General features: G+C 45.7%; 1 protein-coding gene across 4 annotated transcripts in view; it reads right to left on the bottom strand.

Moving 5' to 3' along the window:
- LOC108932501 (chemokine-like receptor 1) overlaps nt 1-4701 on the bottom strand; it is a 33387-nt gene extending 28686 nt beyond the window's left edge. For 3 of the 4 annotated variants that reach the window (XR_001966001.1, XR_001966002.1, XR_001966003.1), the window contains exon 1: nt 4240-4567. The gene's annotated coding sequence lies outside the window, so the exon portion shown is untranslated. Of the gene's footprint in view, nt 1-4239; nt 4568-4654 lie in introns of those variants that run through there. The other variant, XM_018748940.1, reaches the window with a different exon arrangement.
- Between the last annotated feature and the right edge of the window lie 10093 nt (nt 4702-14794).

Genomic DNA, 14794 nt, shown 5'->3' with positions numbered 1-14794 from the left:
AAAGTTTGTCTCAGTGTGTACGAGTGAAGCGACAGATGTTTTGTTGGTATTTTAATTAAATGTAACGTTGTTATTAGAAAACCCAGAAGTTGGTCTCGTCATTGATGAACTCAAGAAGCTGCAACAGGGTTAGTGACAACAGAGAAACACCCAGGATGGGACACCAGACTCGAACCCCAGACCCACCAGAGAACGGGACCCGGCCAATCCCGCTGCACCACCACACCCCCCCCAATTCAATTCAATTTCTTTTTATAGAACACCACTGAACAACTAGTGATGTACAGTCAGTTGTTAGACGGGGTGGATCCTACGGATGTTATGTAGGATGTATCTGTAGGTCTGAGTTGTGGCTTTGATGTGCTGAGAGAAAGACAGACTTGAGTGAATCATTACTCCTAAACACTTAGCCAAGGAGGCAGGCAATATCAGTGAGTTGTTTGACTGTTGTGTCAAAGACACCTCCCTTCAAAGCCTCGAGCTGCTTCTCTAACTTCTTGTTAGTCCTCCAGGTTTCTGTGGCATAGAGTAGATCTGATTGGACATTTGACTTGTAGATCTTCATCTTGGTTTTGGTCTGCAAAACCAATGATTTCCAGATGTTCTGCAATCTGTTATTGCTTGTGCTGCTAGACCAGTCCTGGTGGAGATCTCTATCGCGATGTTGTTGTCAGACTGCAATTTTGCGGGTATCGTCAGCTCACCACCGTAAAATCGAAAAAAATCGTAAGTTGAACCATCGTAAATCGGGGGCCGCCTGTACGTTGCATTGCTCTGGCTTACCTTTGTGAGATTATTTATTCTTGCATTACAAGACAATATCTTTACTCATTGGGTACGGGTTACCTTAAAGTACCTGTGATCAACAAGACCTCAGCAGGAGGTCTTGCACAGACATTGAAAATATACAATAAAAACTGTCCTTCTTGAAATGCATCTTATCAATACTTGTCAGATCTTGGGTTTAAGGCCATGCAGAAATTTTGATGTACCTGGTAGTCAAATTGTTCACCATATCCTTCACACTAGCCCTGCCATTGCTGGGCCATTAATGCTGGCCATGACAGAAAGGTGTCAGAACACACAGTGCATCACAGTTTGCTGTGTATAGGGATGCATAGCGCAGACCAGTCAGAGTGCCCATGCTGACCTCTGTCCACCACCGAAAGCACCTACAATGGGTATATGAGCGTCAGAACTGGACCATGAAGCAATGTAAGAAGGTGGCCTGGTCTGATGAATCATAATTTCTTTTAGATTTTGCACGCATTGCTGCCTGCCTGTCAGACATCTCTGCATGGATGTCTGATCACCACCCACAACTCAACCTCTCTAAAACACAGATCCTACACTTCCCAGCTGGCCTGTCCTCCTGTCATGATCTCTCGATCAAACTGAATAACTTACTCATTTTGACTACCTCCTTGGCTAAGAGTCTGAGAGTGATGATAGACTTGAGTCAATCTTTCTCTCAGCACATCGAAGCCACAACCTGGACCTGCAGCTATATCCCGCATAACCTCCGCAGGATCCATCCTTACCTCACAACAGACTCTGCCCAAATACTTGTCCAGGCCATGGTGACATCTCATCTGGTCTACTGCAACTCTCTCGTCTGGCCTTCCTGCTGCTGCCATCAAACCTCTACAGCTGATACAGAACACTGCTGCCCAAGTTGTGTTTGACTTGCCAAAGTGTTTGCATGTGTCTCCCCTACTAGTCTACAGCACAGAAGTGTCTGTTTTTTCTCCATAGGCTGAAGAAGTTTGGCGTGCCATCCCATATCCAGGCCAATTTCTAATTTCTAAAGGTGCAGGGGCGTAGCCAGAACTTTTTTTCAGGGGTAGCCAGGTAAGACCCAGTGATTTCATTGGGGTGGCCAAAAAAAAAAAATCACAACTGACTGTGACATGCTGTACCAAAAGCAAATTCTACAGACAGAAATTCTATAAATTCTACAGAATTTATTTATTACAAATGTACACAAGAAATTACAGTGGCAGTACTTAGAAAGGTCTGTAAAAACATTATACTATCATTTAATACAATCCTTATTCTACATTATTTGTATATTTAGATGCTAATGATGCAAATTGGGTATTGGAAATTATTTTTTTATGTTTGTAGATACAATTGATGTAACCTACATACCTGGAGGGCAATGACTGACTACATGAGTGGCTACTGCTCTCTGATTCTGGCCTGATGTGTGTTGTCTCTGTAGAGCTTCTCCACAATCTCCCTCTCAGACTGTATGATACTTCTACTTCCTCCTTGTCTCTCTTAGCAGCACACATTTCCCCTGCTTCTTCCATCTCTGTAGCATTCATTTCCCTGCTTCTTTGTCATTTTCAGTTTTACTGCTACTAGTCCATTTGTACTCAGTTTGTAAAAAAGGAAAGTATCTTCCTATCTTCCCCTGCTTTCCTTTTGCTCTCTACAGTTTAGACAAACACACCTATCAAGAAACACTTTTATTGTTATTAAATTGAATAGCTACTTACAAAAAACAGTGACAGACTCATAATGTAAGCGTATGATGTGGTAGAATTTATGTAGTAACATTATTTAAAAAAATTAGCTAGCTAGCAGCTGCAGTAACTTTAGCTAACATTAGTTATGCAACATTTATGGTAAGCTAACATTTGTTTCTCATGATGAAACATCACAGTACCTCAACTTTAACAAACTTTCACAAAATGGTAGTGAAATGTAGGTAAACACCACTGATTTTACTCTCCTGATCACCGTATCGTCTTGCGTTGCTCACTTAGGCTGGACTTGGCTCGAGTAACGCTCCTGAAATTGAATTTTACCGCTCCTACTCCTCCCTCCTACACACACAGGTTTGTGCCGTACGGGCGGTTTGCAGCTCTTCAGCCTAATAGCGCCACACAGTGTGTGCCGTACAAGTTTGAGCAGTGAAAAAAAGTCACCTCTCAGTGTTGTCAGAGTGCTTTGCACAACAGGGGTGGCCAGAGGGGTGGCCAAGCTTCAGTCAGGGGTGGCACTGGCCACCCATGGCCACCACGTAGCTACGCCCCTGTACAGGAGCACAACTGAGAGCATTCTGACTGGCTGCATCACTGCCTGGTATGGGAGCTGCTAAGCCCAGTATCATGAAGAACTGCAGAGGGTCGTGAAGTTGGCATAGCTCATCACTGGCTGCAAGCTTCCAAACATCCAGGACTGCTGCGCAGCCAGATTCCTGAAGAAGGGCGGGGCTATCCTCACTCAGGGACCCCAGTCATACTAGTCATACACTACTTTCTCTCCTGCCATCTGGTAAACATTACCAATGTATCCAATCAAAATCAGACTGTGGGATAGCTTCTACATCCAGGCTGTTAGACTCCTGAACAGTCAAGTAGCACCCAAACTCAGCAGCTCATCTGGTTTCCCTAAATAGTTTCACTTAATAGTTACTAGTGTTACCCAATTCCTATTATTGTTGTGTTTTGCAAATGTTTTTAACTTATTTGTAATCTTAATGTATGCTGTTACTTTTTTTAGCCCCCAGCCGAGCTTGCGAGATGTATGTCACACACACACACACACACACACACACACACACACATTTTCAGAACCGCTTGTCCCTTACGGGGTCACGGGGAACCGGAGCCTACCCGGCAACACAGGGCGTAAGGCCGGAGGGGGAAGGGGACGCACCCAGGACGGGACGCCAGTCCGTCACAAGGCACCCCAAGCGGGACTCGAACCCCAGACCCACCGGAGAGTAGGACTGCGGTCCAACCCACTGCGCCACCGCACCCCCAATGAGATGTATGTCGTTTTGGAGAAAAGTGTCTGCTAAATGAATACATGTGATGTATATCATATGACTCACTGCACTCACACCGCAAGAGACTGATTGTTGCGATCTCTTACCATCACGCATTCAGTTAACAGTTACGTTTTGATGCGCTGCAAGAGTGTAGACTGCGGAAGAAAGATCAGGAAACTTGAATCGGGAAAAAAAATTGCATTGGGAAAAAATGTGCAACGTGAGTATGTGCATCGAGAGAAAAGCAGCGCAGCGAGCAGTGAGGTACTCGCCCTGTTTTGTGAACGCGTCAGACTCGAAACGCTCCCTGATGTCAAAACCGCAGTTTATGTGGAGAACGAGAATGGCAGAAGGTAGAACATGGCAAGATCGCGTACTGCAGCTTTAGTCCCGCTAAGAGAGGTTTTGTCGGAGAGGAATGCGCCTCGGGCGCAGGGAGAAAACGTGGTACCCACCTGGTGGTCGACCGCTCGCTCGCTTCAAAGCCGTTTGATCAACGACTGAGGTTCGCAGGGTATACCCTCGACACTCAACAAGTTTGTGCTCGTGCTCGAGCTGGAACTGGAGTTGGATCATCTAGAGCTGAGCTGGACGGGGGAGGCAGGATCACGCCTCCTTCTTTCAGACTGCTGCTAGGGTCCCTGAAGGACCCTCCTGGTTGGAGAAGCTCCTGCGACTAGGCTGCAAAGTAAACATATTTGTTTACTCCGTGGGATAGGGACGGTCAGTTGTATAACAATCCATTAGTTTCATTACAGCAGCAGGGGTACATAATAATAATTACGCACAATCCTAAGGTCATATACGCAGCAATTTATGAGTAAAATTAATGAAATATCAATGACAAGATGCTGCGGCTATCGTACACACCCATTACCAATGCATACTGTATGCAAGAGCCACACATACAAGACGACCCCCTCCCCTCAAAAAAAAAGAAAAACGCGCAAAATTGTGATTTTTTTCTCATTGGCGTTTTTAGTCAGCTGTACGATATGGAGATCATATGACTCATGATAAGACTTATCCAGCACGCCTTCGTACTGTGGTAAAATAATAGCGCGTAAATAGTAGCTCCAAATCAAATGCAGGAGAGAACTGAAGTGAAACTGTTCTGTTCATGTGTACTCCATGTCAAAACAGGCAAAGCATCAAGCGAAATAACAAACCCCTGCCGTGTGTATGCGTGTCGGGCGGGGGGCGGGGGGTAGTCATTTCCTAGAAACGCTTGGGAACGGGGAAACGGGAAGAAGCGAACCCATACAATAATACAGGGGAAAGATGTTCAAACCCTTGTGCAAAAATTAAGGGGGCTGGACACTGTGGTAGGAGAAATAAACAAACACTCCTGACAATCAGACAGAAACTTAATGCTTTATCGAATGCATGCACACGGGTGAGCCTCTCTAATAGAGTCACACCTTATCTAAGCAAGCAGATATTTATACACCTCTTGTCACGCACACCAGGCAGGGCCCCCTTCCTTTAGGCAAAACAACGGAATCTGCTTCTCACCACTTCCCAAGGAGAGCAGGAAGCAGCCCTCCTGGTGAGGACAGTTTCACAATACAGCTCTAATTCTTAGGGAACCTTCCTATATATTACTCTGACCTGTCTTCTTCCTTCCTTGCACATACATATATTCTTTAAGCAGCTGCATAAGTGTAACCCTGTAAATATATTGCACAATATATTATATGATTAGCAGATTTAACTTAAATTAAGGGAAATAATTTTATGATAGGGAGGAATTATTTTTATTTTTTCCTAATTAGAATTGATTGACTGGGTCAGGATGAGCGCACAACTGGAAGTCCCGCCTTCGCACGTGGCAGTTCTGTGAAGAGCGCCACTGATTCAGTCTTGTAACTGAACGTCGTGAATAGAGCGCACACGCGAAACTTTTTGACTGAGTAGGATAAAATTTAAGAAATTGAGAAAATCACTCCACTGCTGTTTCCGTTGCACACGGATTCGGTCAGTTTTAATTTTTTTGGAGCAACAACGAATTTCTACGCGAAGGCGTAGATGGCGAGCCACCCAAAGAACTGAGGGCCTTGGATTCGGAAGACTGAAAAGGACTCGATTTCCAATCTTCAAGTGAGGAGTTTGGCAAGTTTGTGTTACTGTTATAACGAACACTATCACTACTTGATGGACACGATTCCCCTGTCTGTTAGAACTAATTTAACCTTCGGTGACTGACTGCTCTGTTGAAACTGGAAGCACTGAGAAATTATTTGAACTGTAATATTATTGATTGTTTTACTACTACTGTGTTAAATTTTAATTGTTAAACAAGTGTTAGCTTGGGTATGCCTAGTTATAATAATATTGGGGTGCACCCTCAGCCCTTTGCTACAATTTGTATGTATGGTGTGTATTGTGTGTAAGCAAATTATTATTTTTATTTCCTTGTTGCTTTAAGTTATCACAGTTCAGTTTTATGTTATTTAAGGTGTTTTACCGAAATAATGTACATGAGAAAAATATAGTTTTTGGTAAAGTTTAATAGTTAACTTTAATAATAGCCAAATCGAGTGGTCCTTTATTTACACCTCCACGGAGGAACCTACTGGCCTTAGAACAAAACATTACACCACGTGTTTTACGTGTGTTACATAAGCATAAACACAGACTTAGTATGACGCAATCCATAATCACACAGGAACATACGCTGGGTCACAGTGACCTTGCACAACAGTTTCAACAAGCAAAATAACTGGAACAAAGATAACAAATTTAAATTTTCATTCCACAACACAAAATCAACCATGCCACCAGTACTCTATCCCTCCTAAGACCCTATATACCACTCAGTCCACCTCAGAATATCTCCCTCCACCTATAAATCAGCCCACGTCATGGACAGGTACTACCCTCCTCACTGGGAGCCACCGCGAGCACTTTCCTGGGGTTGTCAAGTGGGCACCTTCCTTTGTTGATGTTTCATTGAATTGAGCCCATGACACCTCCAGAAGGCTCAACGGCGAGATCTGGCCTCCCAGACCCACTCCCCGCCATGCTCATGGCGCAGTCCTGGTGACTCTGCCCAGCAAGAAACCTCCCACTCCAGCCATCCGCTAACCACCAAGGAACCAATACCTAATCAGCACATGGAGGCGACAACAAGACCTACCATTTGATATTTAAATAAGCGAATACCCCCCAGCTCAGGTCGACTTCCCCCAAACATTCTGCTTCCTCCTTATCCACAGCCACTGATTGGATCTTTCCACTACCTCCGACAAGTTTTTAACCGCTGCTCTTAATAATCGATCCCTGAAACCGAAATCCAACAGCAGCGACATGTTTAATTTTGTAACAAACCCTCTTGCACCAACCTCCACCAGTCTAATAATGCACTGCCAGCCTCGCTCTCTCACCTTAGCAGCCAACTCAGCGAACTTCAGTTTCTTCCTCTCAAAGGCATCCTCCATTGTGTCTTCAAAAGGTATTGTTAACTCAATGAAGTACACTACCCGTGCGCCCTCGGAATACAGTGCAAGATCGGGTCTCAATACCGTGATTGCAATGCACTGCGGCACCTGCAGCTGTTTTCCCACATCCGTTACGCATGAATAGGTCAGCGTGACTTTTCCTTAAAGCATGTTGGCCGAGGGACACCTCTGGCAGTGGTCTGGGGTAATGTGGCCAAGATCCCCGCTGTCCAAGTGAAGTGGACAATGGCACCTTTGATCAGAAAGGGCTCTGTGGACTCAGCTGAGGATCAATTAAGCAAATTGACAGAATGAGTCCCACTGATGGGGGGTGTGGTGGCGCAGTGGGTTGGACCGGGTCCTCCTCTCCGGTGGGTCTGGGGTTCAAGTCCCGCTTGGGGTGCCTTGTGGTGGACTGGCATCCCGTCCTGGGTGTGTCCCCTCCCCCTCCGGCCCCATGCCCTGGGTTGCTGGGTAGGCTCTGGTTCCCTGTCACCCTGTATGGGACAAGTGGTTCAGAAGGTGTGTGTGTGTGTGTGTGTGTGAGAGAGTCCCACTGACACTGTCTGTTAAATATTTGTTTGGTTCCACTGCAAAACTATGAGACAAAAACCATAATATCAACAAATAGCATGTATTGATAGATGCTCCACTGGACATAAGGTCATGTCCTCTGCTGTTGTGTCCTATTGCCTGTGTGGCTGAGTCAAATTGGCCACTATTCACAATTTTTGTCTGGAAGTCACTTCCCCATTTTTAATGTTGTGGCATGCAGCACTCTGCATTTGGATAGGGCAAAGAAGGACACACAGGCAGTATTCATGATAAACATTTATTGGAAAATTGGCAAACAGAGAAATAATGCTCTTGGTCTAAGAACCCCCTTTCCACAGGGGCTTACCCCTCAATTAAGCCTTCCCAGTTTACTTAGCATCCTCAAGCTTTCTCTCCTTCTCCCTTCAAAACATTGTTACCCCATTATCTTCCCTGTAAGTCCCCCAGTGGTTGAACACTTACATTTCATATTTTACCCAGAATCCAACTATTTACAATAAACATTTTCCCGCTCAAACACACAGTAACGCAAGTTGTTACGATGTTTATTCATGTTATTATTCATTTTATACAGATGAAACTGATGAATGCAATAATGGTCCAGCAGAGGTTGTGTAAGTGGTTACTTGACAGGTATAAGCTGCCACAGCCACCTCTGACCCTCAGCCATATTTCAGTTTAGGAGGAACGTAGCTTGAGAAAAGAAAAAACTGGCATAGCTCCAAATGCACTGCCTCACTTCATCTGCTGCTTTAGTTTCATTGGCTTCACCAGCTTCATCTGCCTCATCTGCTGTTCATTGTTTGCTGCTACATCCAAACTACTCAGTTTTATGTTTATATAGACATCAATAAACTCGAGCACACTGGGGTAAGTTATAAACATCATTATTGATCAATTGCACAGGCATCCTGAGTGTTGGCATAATTATACACTGAACTATTGATAAGTTTGTTTGGGTAGATTTTTTTCAACTCTGGTGCCTTGAAATTATTCTTAAATTTTTTCTTCTGTATTGTTGAATGTCTTGTCAGTTTGAATTTCACAGGTACACATTGCTGTTTTTACCTCCTTGCTCTCAGACAGAAAACACCTCCATTACTACAAATGTCCTAATTAAAGCTGAGATGTTCTCTCTGCCCCAGAAATGCTGGAGGGACTACACAAAGTGTGTCCCTCTAATGGCCCTGAGCTAGACATTGTTTGAAGTTGTTTTAAAAGAAATATGCAATATAATAGATATCATTTATCTATTATAATTAAAGCTTTGTCCAGTGCAGGGTCTTGGTGGTCTAGAACCTATCCTGGAAGCAGAGGGAGCAAAGCAAGATACAATCATAGGCAGGATTCCAATTACACACACACACACACACACACACACACACACACACACACACACACACACACACACACACACACACACACACACACACACACACACACACACACACACACACACACACACACACACACACACACACACACACACACACACACACACGTACGTTCTTGGACTATGGAAAGAAACAAGAGCATCCAAAGGAAACACACATGAACACTTGGGGTACATGCAAACGCCACACAGACTGAGTAGGAGCATTTTTTTTTAAATAACTACATTTGCTCATTGCCTTTAAAGGTGTGTGTGTACTCTCCTCATTTCTTGAGTGTGTCCACATTAGGTCGGCTGTGGCCCGAGGTGATTTCCAAAACTAGGCTATTCATGACCGAGAAGACAAGTGTTGTCCAGCAACCAGATGATGGAGGAAAATGCTGCCAAAAAAATGTCTGGTGCACAGCTTTACTATGCTGCATAATCTTTACGTAGAACTATGTGTGGATGGTGCGAGAAATGAAACGAGGTTGTGCATGCAATCATCATTTATTGGGCGACAAATCACAGCACTCTACAGATTCAATGGAATCAGACACGGCAAGAATAGGGCGATGATGTGAGAAGTATGATATCGCCACAGAAGATGACGTTCATGCAGCCGAAAGAATCGTCGAAGTTGATGTTGCCCGTGCGCGAGTGGATGGTGCCTAGCACACCGGCACCGATCATGCTGACTTTGTCAATGATCACTCGGACTCAGCATCGACGTCTTCGGCGCCCCGCTGCCCCGACCCACTCAGCCCATATCAGGTTGGTCGCTGCTGTATGCACATCCATGGGCTCGTGAAGTCAATGGTTGCGGCTCCAAGGCCGCCTGAGGCGATTTTGCAGCGTCCCGTGCCGCCTTGTCCCGAGCCCGCTACTCCCACTTTCGCTGAACTGGTGTCTTGGCTGGTGTCTTATCCAACTTCGGGCCCCCTACCTCGGTCTAAATGAAGGTTTTCCTCATTCCAGCACAATACATGTCCTATAGCGCGGCTCTCTAGCGAGGAACTGAGGTGCTGATGTCAACGCTATCACGTGGTTTGAACATGATGACTTGTAGTGCAACGCGTGGCAACTCCATAACGAGGCAAATGTGGGACATTTTCACGACGTTACCAGCAAGCTCAGGCTGAACCGGCAGCGAGCGTTCATATGTTGTTTGATGCGGTGTTCTTTCTCTGTCCAACGGTATCTTTCTGTGTCTTTTCATTTGCAAGCAGTAACGGCGAGAAGGGTTGCATTTTTTCGTGATGGTCAATTCCCAAGTTACCCCCCCACCTAGTGAGGAGAAAGACGTAGTTCTACGTCAAAAGATCTGTCCGTAGAGAAAAATGCCACTGACTTTCGAGGACCTGTTTCCCAGAGTGTGTTAGACATGCCAGGTGTTTAGTCAAAGTGGCTTTATTGTCATTTCAACCATATACAGCTGATACAGTGAAACTAAACAGCATTCCTCCAGGACCATGGTGCTACATAGAAACAACTCAGAGCTACCTACACAATAAACAATTAATATATATTTATTTATACATATAAACATAATAATAAATATAAAGAATAAATATACAATGAATGCTGTAAATGTAAACATACTAGTTAGGTTTTCGCAGCAATTTAAGAAAGAATAGTGCAAAAATTGCCAAGGGAGTGGAATGGTGTTCAGTTGGGTATGGGTTTAAAAATGCTCCTACTCAGTCTGTGTGTGTGTGCGTATGTGTGTGTGTGGGTTGGTATCGGTCCAGTCCCTGAGTATTGAGGAGTCTATGGCTTGAGGGAAGAAACTGTTACACAGTCTGGCTGTGAGGGCCTGAATGCTTCGATACCTTTTGCCAGATGGCAGGAGGGTGAAGAATTTGTGTGAGGGGTGCGTGGGGTCATCCACAATGCTGGTGGCTTTATGGATGCAGCATGTGGTGTAAATGTCCATGATGTAGGGAAGAGAGACCCTGATGATCTTCTCAGCTGTCCTCACTATCCATTGCAGGGTCTTGTGATCTGACACGGTGCAATTTCCAAACCAGGCAGTGATGCAGCTGCTCAGGATGTTCTTAATAGTCCATCTGTAGAATGTGGTGAGGATGGGGGGTGGGAGAGAGGCTTTCCTCAATCTTTGCAGAAAGTAGAGATGCTGCTGGGCTTTCATGGCAACGGAGCTGGTGTTGAGGAACCAGGTGAGGTTCTCCGCCAGGTGAACATCAAGGAATTTGGCGCTCTTGACGATCTCCACGGAGGAGCCGTCGATGTTCAGCGGAGAGTGGTCTCCTGAAGTCAACAACCATATCTTTTGTTTTGTCCATGTTCAGAGACAGATTGTTGGCTCTGCACCAGTCTGTTAGCCATTGCACCTCCTCTCTGTATGCTGACTTATCATTCTTGCTGATGAGACCCACCACGGTCTTGTCGTGCAGTCATGTTGCTGCACAGTCGTGAGTCAGCAGAGTGGACAGCAGTGGACTGAGCACACAGCCCTGGGGGAGCGCAGTGCTCAGTGTGGTGGTGTTGGAGATGCTACTCCTGATCTGGACTGACTGAGGTCTCCCAGTCAGAAAGTCTAGGATCCAGTTGCAGATGGAGGTTTCCAGGCCTAGCAGACTCAGCTTTCCAATCAGATGCTGAGGAATGATTGTATTGAATGCTGAATGAAGTCTATAAACAGCATTTGAAAGTATGTGTCCTTTTTGTCCAGGTGCGTAATGGGCCAGATAGAAGGTGGTGGCCATGGTGTCGTCTGTTGAGCGTTTGGGATGATATGCGAACTGCAAGAGGTCCAGTGAGGGGGGCAGCAGGGTCTTAATGTGCCTTATGATGGCCTCTCAAAACACTTCATGATGATGGGTGTGAGTGCGACGGGACGGTAGTCGCTGAGGCAGGACACTGAAGACTTCTTCGGCACGGAGACTATGGCGCCGCGAATGGGCGCCTTGGTGTGGAGCTCCACAGTTGTTTTACTGTTTTTGTTTGTTTGTCCTGTCTTTAGTTATATTCCTACAATCAGTTTTACCAGGGAAGAACTGCTGAACATTCGGCAGTACACACCACCCAATATTTTACCGGTTTTCGATTATTCTGACGTTTTGCTGGACATTGTAGTTGGAGGTGCAGTGACGCTCAAGTGCTCCAAGACGCGCAAGCGTGGAAAGCGAGCCGGCGCACTAGTAAAGCTCAGAAAGCGCGGCTTTAGAACAGCGCTGCTTAGTATCCATCTGGCGAATCTCCGCTCCGTACCCAACAAAATGGACGAACTTCTCCTCCTGCCCCAAACAAACAAGGACTTAAACTCTGCCGCTCTGTGCTTCACGGAAACTTGGCTGAATGAAGCCATTCCGGACAGCGCGCTACATCTGCCGGGCTTCCAGCTGTTCAGAGCGGATCGCGACGCAGAATCAGCAGGGAAATTACGTGGCGGTGGGACATGCTTCTGCTTCAACGAAAGGTGGTATACAGATATAACAGCGTTGAAAAAGATGTGCTGTCCCAACCTAGAAGCGCTCTTCATCAACTGTAAGCCTTACTCACCACGGGAGTTTTTCCTCGTTCATCCTCGTAAGTGTTTACATTTCACCGCAAGCATGTGAACGCAGCGCTGCAATAGCTGATCGATCAGATAGATCACAGACACAGAGCAACAACACCCGGACTCTGTTATAATCATTCTCGGGGACTTTAATAAAGCAAATCTCTCCCATGAACTCCCAAAATACATACGGCACGTTACATGTCCTACCAGAGACAGTAATATACTGGACCACTGTTACACCACAATAAAGGATGCATATCACTCTGTCCCACGGGGAGCTTTGGGGGTCTCTGATCACTGTCTGGTTCATCTTATACCGACCTACAGACAGAAACTGAAATCTGCTAAACCTGTAATAAGTATTATTAAAAGATGGACTGAGGAAGCAGAGCAGGATTTACAAGCCTGCTTCAAGTGCACTGATTGGAGTGTTTTTGAGGCTGCTGCTACCAATCTTGATGAGCTCACAGACTCTGTAACATCATATATCAGTTTCTGTGAGGATATGTGCATCCCTACCAGGACTCATCTAACATACAACAATGACAAACCGTGGTTCACTGCAAAACTCAGACAGCTTTGTCAGGTCAAAGAAGATGCCTACAGGAATGGGGACAGAGTCTTGTATAAACAGGCCAAAAACACACTGGCAAAGGAGATCGGAGTGGCTAAGAGAACGACCCTGCATCAGTGTGGAAAGGCCTGAAAGACATCACCAATTACAAGACACCATCCTCCAGCACCGTGACTGGCCGACGATGTGAATGAGTTTTATTGCAGGTTTGAAAAACCCTGTCTCACACCTCACACCTATTCTGACCTTCTCTCCATGCATCGATTAACACCTCCAGCAACCCCCACCTTTCCCCCTCCTGCACCTTTGATCTGTGAAGAGGAGGTGTGTCGGGTCTTCCACAAACAGAAGACAAAGAAAGCACCAGGCCCAGACGATGTCTCACCAGCCTACCTAAAAATCTGTGCTGACCAGCTGACCCCTATCTTCACAAAGATCTGTGCGAAGTTCCTTCCTGCTTCAAACGCTCCACCATCATCCCCATCTCAAAGAAACCTAAAATCACAGAACTGAACAACTACAGACCTGTTGCCCTAACGTCTGTGGTCATGAAGGCATTTGAAAGACTGGTGTTGGCCTACCTGAAGGACATCACTGGACCCTTACTGGACCCTTTGCAGTTTGCTTATCGAGCAAACAGGTCTGTGGATGATGCAGTCAACATGGGACTGCACTACATCCTGCAACATCTGGACAAACCAGGGACTTATGTGAGGATCCTGTTCGTGGACTTCAGTTCAGCCTTCAACATCATCACCACACCTCCTCCTGTCCAAATTAACACAAATTAACCCAACTGCACCTCAAAAGACCCCTCTGTCAAGCTCCTGAAGTTTGCAGACGACACCACGCTCATTGGCCTCATCCAGGATGGTGACGAGTCTGCTTACAGACAGGAGGTCAAAGAGCTGGCTGTCTGGTGTAGTCATAACACCCTGGAGCTGAACATGCTCAAAACGCTTGAGGTGATTGTGGACGTTAGGAGAAACACCTCAGCATTATCCCCACTCACCATCATGAACAGCACTGTGGCAACAGTGGAGTCATTCAGGTTCCTGGGCACTACCATCTCACAGGACCTGAAGTGGGAGTTCCACATAGACTCCATTGTGAAGAAGGCCCAGCAGAGGTTGTACTTCCTTTGCCAGCTGAGGAAGTTCAACCTGCCACAGGAGCTACTGATGCAATTCTACTCTGCAGTCATCGAGTCTGTCCTCTGCACTTCTATAACTGTCTGGTTTGGCTCAGCTACAAAATCAGACATCAGAAGACTACAGCAGATAGTCTGGACTGCTGGAAGAATCACAGGCACACCCCCCCCCCCCCCCCCCCCCCCCGCCCCAGCTCTCCAAGAACTGTACTCGTCCAGAGTTTATTTATTTATTTATTTATTTATTTTTATTTCTTAGAGAGCGCTCTTCTCACGCAGTGACACAGTGCTTTAACACAGGGATACAGCAAGAAAAACAGATACAAACAAAGAAGACAGTCAACTAATGGCTACCATAATGAAGAACTTATTATAGAGCTAAGGTATACCTAC

This window comes from Scleropages formosus, chromosome 19, assembly GCF_900964775.1.
Source record: "Scleropages formosus chromosome 19, fSclFor1.1, whole genome shotgun sequence".
Taxonomy (NCBI): Eukaryota; Metazoa; Chordata; class Actinopteri; order Osteoglossiformes; family Osteoglossidae; genus Scleropages; species Scleropages formosus.
This window is presented reverse-complemented; position numbering and strand designations above follow the sequence as displayed.